The sequence below is a fragment of the Otolemur garnettii genome, unplaced genomic scaffold (assembly GCF_000181295.1).
Source record: "Otolemur garnettii isolate 467f Iridium unplaced genomic scaffold, OtoGar3 scaffold00351, whole genome shotgun sequence".
Classification (NCBI taxonomy): domain Eukaryota; kingdom Metazoa; phylum Chordata; class Mammalia; order Primates; family Galagidae; genus Otolemur; species Otolemur garnettii.
Window position 1 is genome coordinate 121,386 of NW_003852746.1, and position 5,750 is coordinate 127,135.

The window sequence follows — 5,750 nt, forward strand, 5'->3', positions numbered from 1 at the left end:
ATACTTATCCCCTTCTTGATTTTGCCTGTAGGAGCCAGAAAAGCCAGCTCCCAGTTTGTCAGGTATGATTTATTTTTAGAAGCTCTGGGAAAGGTGCATAGCCCCAAATGGCCTCTAAGCCTCCACATTCCTGAACTAGTCTGAGCCTGCTAAAAAGGTGTCATGATTTAGGCATGTTTCTCTTTTTCCCTTTCTCTTTTTCTCCCTTAACTCCTATTGGCTTTTATCCTCATTAATGGGACCATCATCTGCTCTGTCCCCTGAACAAAACACAGGCAGCTTCCTGGCCTTCTTCCTCTCCTAACTCCTCTCATGCTCAGCTAGGCAGCTCTCACACTCCAGCCTGCTGGCTTTGCAAAAATAGCAGCTCTGAGTTCTACTCCTAGTCTCCTACTCCTTAGTCTCCTAAGCCTCTAATCCATCTTCTATGTTGTATCTACTCTGAATTTCTATTTTCTTTTCTTTTTTTGTGAGACAGCATCTCACTTTGTTTCCCTGAGTAGAGTGCCGTGGTTTCACAGCTCACAGCAACCTCAAACTCTTGAGCTTAAGCGATTCTCTTGCCTCAGCCTCCCCCAGGTAACTGAGACTACAGGCACCTGCCACAAAACACGGCTATTTTTTGGTTGTGGTTGCCATTGTTGTTTGGTAGGCCCAGGCTGGATTCGAACCTACCAGCTCCAGTGTATGTGGCTGGTGCCCTAGTCACTGAGCTACAAGGGCTGGGCCTATTCTGAATTTCTTGTTAAAACACAAACTTGTTCAGATTGTTCTACTTTTGTAAATCCCTTGCTATTTCTGCATTATCTGTTGATATTCTACTTCCTTAACTTTCTGCAATTATTTCTTCTTTGTGATATTTGTCCTGAATATCCTGGTTGAAAATATTTCCTAGTTTTGAAAGGGTGAAAAGCAGCATAGAACTTGAAGATCTACTTTCTTGTTAGTGTAAAGACACAAATGAAAAGATACCATCTATTAAAGATAAGAAATATACACAAATAGTACATGGCATTCATTATGGGACTTGGCAAGTGCTCCAAGTGTAGTGCAAAATTCACTCTGCACAAAAGCAGAGAAGGCCGGTGACTCCCTCCTAAGGTGATCAGGGCCAAGAGGAGTTGGTGTCTGGCCCTGGCTCTAGAGATTAGGAAAACCACGGTGTAGAAAGAACTGGCTGGATTCAGTGAGTGATGGTATTTGAACAATTAGGAAAAGAAAAGAGTCAGAGAGAATCTAGTTTTGAGCCTCTACTGCCAAGCAATTTAAGAAGTGGAAGTGATATTTATAGAAAGGGGAAGGCGTGAACATAAGCTGGGGTGAGGGGGAAAAGTACCACCAGGATGATAATGTTTTTCAAGTGGATACACAGTCCAGGTAGGAAATTTGGAAAGTGGTGACTAGAGATAAAGATGGAAGCCATCTGCACAGAGGTGTAAAAAGCCACATCCCAAGGTTTGTGTGCAGCAAGAAGAAACCAGGAGTTCAGTATGTTGTGAGGGACATGGGTGCATCACCTACCCTCTAAGTCTCAGCATCATCATCTGTGAAGTACCAAAAAGTGTGTCAGCATTTTTTAATTATTGCACAGTTCAAATGAAATAAATACATATAAATTGCTTAGGACACTATCCTGAATATAGTACATGCTCAGCAAATGTCATCTATGGTGATGACAAAGAAGACAAGAGGATGATAACCATCATCACTATCATCATTGTTATTGTTATGATAATGTGAAATTCTTAGAGATGTCCCCTTTTGTTGACTTTGGGGACAGGAAAGGGGATAAAAATTTCCATAATGAATCAAAGACAGCAATCAGAAGGACAGGAGGAGGAAAAGAGAGGGTCTGTCATTTACATTATGTTACCATGTCACTGCTTTCCCACCATTAGACAGGGAAATAGTGAAGGGCACAGAGCCCAGAGACTGAATGTTGTTTATCTCCCTGTTGTGCACAGCACCAGGTCCTCAGGACCATCACGGTGCAGGTGTCCACAAAAAATGGAGGGATAAGTTTCAAGATTCAAATTGACCCCACAAGCCACATATTGCAAAGGTGCGAGTCAGATGATTACAGACAAAAAAGCCATTGGATTGGCAATAAAAAAGGCTTTGTTGAATTTGGGGAGAGTGGTGTTAACAGATTTCTTAAAATTCCAGGAAGCAATAAATGGAAGAGCAGTGCGTGGTGCGTAAAGGGTTGTATATGTAAGAATAGACCATGGCTCAGTGCCTATAGCTCAGAAGCTAGGGTGCCAGCCTCCATACAGTGGAGTTGTCAGGTTCGAATCCAGTCTAGGCCTGCAAAACAACAATGGCAACTACAACCAAAAATTAGCCAGATGTTCTGGCGGGCACCTGTATTCCCAGGTACTTGGGAAGCTGAGGCAAGAGTTTGAAGTTGCTGTGAGCTGTGATGCCGCGACATTCTACCAAGGGTGACAGCTTTAGACTCTCTCTCAAAAAAAAAAAAAATCAAAAAACAAAAAAGAATAGACCACTACACACAAACACAGACCAACACACACAAGTATAGACTACTCTTCTGAGGAAATTTGATAATTAACCAAGAAAGAGAGTAAGGTAATGGTTTGAGGGGCATAGGAGGAGACAAAGACAGTTGTTTTTTTTTTTAAGAATTAAATGTGATTTGACCATGATGAGTAGAGGCAGCGAGTGTGAGTGGGAGCAGTCATGCTGCACAGTGTCAGAACTCTATCCTCACACACCACAGAAGGGTCAGGAAAAGAAGAACTCCCTCTGAAATGAGAAGGGAGAAGGCAAGAATAGGTGAAAATATGAAAATGTGAGGGAGAAAAGGGAACATCGAAGCAGTAGTAGGAGAGGTCTGGTACCTGTTGGTTCCATTCCCACTGAGGTAAAACAAATGACCAGGGGAGTGTGGGGACAGGCAGGCTCGTACCACTGTTCCACATAGGAGTGGACCACTTTGCTGCAGAGAGGGAGCCCCTCGGCCAGTATTAGGTTGGCTCCTGCTTAGGAACAGCTCACTCTGTGAAGACTCAATGCACCTTCCTCTACTGGCTTCACCATGTGCACCCCGACTCTCAGGCATGCCTCCAGATTTCTGTACTTGAGACCCCACCCAAAAGTGTTTCTGGCTCCTTCCACTGCAGCAGGAAGTGGGTGCATACAATAACACTGCCAGAATTGGCCACAGAAGAGACAGCGTCCTTGGGGGACAAACACCTTGCAAGGGGCTGGCTCTTGAGCACACACTATCTCTCTTCTAGCACCTGGTACACCCTCTGCCCATTCTCAGCAACCTCAAATCATGACACAGACCTGCCTTCTAACCTTGGTCACACAGCCTGGCCTTCTAGAGCACAGTGAAGAAAGAATTGATTTTTAGATGACTGTCTTTTTCATCTTCTTGCAATTATGCTTTCTAAAGTGTTTCTATCCAAGTGTTTTCTTACTTGAGAGGGTATCTCCAAGATCCTCTAAGTCCCAAAAGAAGTACAGGGAATAGACCAAAAACAGAAAAAAAAAAAACTGCATTAATTCTGGAGACTTTTTCAGGGGAGGGGGCAGGAGGCAAGAGTGAGCCCAGCCTTGAAGCTTCAGCCTGGATGTCAGCTCCAGTATCTGCTTCCTTTTCCTCCAGCACAACACACCGCAGGGGCTGCCTAAGTGCTCAGCCCCGGGGACAAAACAGTCTTCTGACTCTGCTTTCCCAGATCACAGAGGTTTCAGCACATCGTGCCGTTTCTGCTCATTTTTCTTGCTCCTCTTATAATGCTTTCCCAGGTGACATCTGGTAAGTCTGGTGTTCCCTTGCATGAACGTCCAAGAGGGTAACTTGGGGGTCTCGAGAGGAGCCAGAGGAGCTCCTGGGGATAGCTGGTGCAGGACATGGACATGGAGTCACTTTACCAGTTTATTCTTCTTTTCCCAAAGGTTAGCACTGTCTCTGCATTCACTAGCCCCATGAGTGGGCCCTGTGGCGTGGTTCATCATCAATGGTGATGGTGAGGAGACACTGAGTCTGGCTGGACTAAAGGGGCCAGTTTTACACCCCTAGAGAATGACTCCATCTAAGTAGGATGTGGGGGCTCCTGGAGAACATTGGAAAATAGCCTTCCTGATTTAGCCAAAGCAGTCCTCCCATACAACCTCCTCAAATTATTTTATTTTTTCCTTTAATAATAAGAGAAGAAGAATAGAAATGTGGGCAGGGTAGTATCTGGTCAATACTGAGTCTCAGTGACTCTCAGTGTAAGACCACTGAGGAGACCTAGCCAGTCACCTTCCCCAACAGTCCTTCAATCAGGATCTTGGCACAGTCCCTGGTCAGAGAAAACATGTTGTGCCTTGACAAGGGCCTCTTCCCTCTAGCGTATGTCAAGTTGCTCTAAGAACCACAGCAGAGTGGTTCAGTGACTGTCTCAGGCTTTGAAAGCCTATCCCACAGTGGCCAAGCTCCCCGAGTCACTGACTTGCATTGTTTGCAAGTAGATTATAGTAACGGTTTTTAAAACACACAGAATTTTGAAAGGGTAACCACTAGGTTCATTGACTTAACTGTATGCACAACTTGTCCTCCCAGCAACTCGGGAGGCTGAGATCAGAGGATCTGCTGAGCCCAGGAGTTTGAGATCACAGTGAGCTGTGATGATGCCACTGCACTCCAGCCTGGGTGACAGAGACAGATCCTGTCTCAGAAATAAATAAATGTTAGGCCTAGTTTTTCATGCATCATCTGTGGCATGGCCCCTATTTATCTACCAAATCAAATGCAAACTAGTCCACATCCTCACCCACCAGGCTTTGACCAGACCAGACCATTCTCAGCTCTCCAAGCTGGCCCAGGGCTTCTGTACTTCTGTGCTTTAGCTCCTGAGAGGACACGACTCTCTGCCTGCCCCACCAGGCCTACTGTGTCCTGAGCCCTGTGCCTCATGATGGGCCACGTCTCCCCTCTTCTTCACACACCCTCTTCTTGTCTTTATATTGACATTTCTTCTCTCCCTTTTTTTGCTCAGAAGGTGAATCATAATACAAATAGAATGTTCACAATTTAAAGGTGTTTGCAGGAAGCTGAAGGGCCTACAATGCGTGTTCCTGCCTGCAAGATGCAAAAATGCCAAGAAAGTTTGCTGCCTGCAGTTACCACAAAGCATTAGTCCCTACCCAGAAGATTCAGTGGAGACAGACAGCTCCATTACCCACTTTGAAATAAAACCTACACATTCCCTAGTCCTAATCTTGCTGTCCACTGTGAGGGGCTTTCTCTGAGATGGGTTTAAAGAGAAAATGCATCTTCTAAAGCTGAAGTCATAGCTCAGGTGCCAACAAGAGATATGCACAGAGCAGGGCACATCAAGCAGGGTGCAGAGTTGAACCTCCATGGAGACCTAACCCGGTAGCAAAACGTAATACTCCCATGGATGGTTTCAGACTAAAGGCCTACAGTCTATTACCCTTCTGGAAGAAAGAGTAGTCTATTGTTCCATTGTTCTGGAATTTTTTTCCCTATTTCCTTGTTTATGTTCTTTTAGGGATAAATAATTAAGCAAAAATAACAGTGATAAAGTCAGGATGCTAGAAATTGCTTCATGTATGTAGCTATTACAGAAACACATACAATTGTGAGAATGTGTAACCCAGGAGCCATGGTGAAATGTTAGCAATTGGCAACTCTGGAACATGTCAGAGGTCTCACTTGATGCTAAATCATAAGATTACAAGAAGGCAGTGTGTGGCAAGGGGTCTTCACTGAT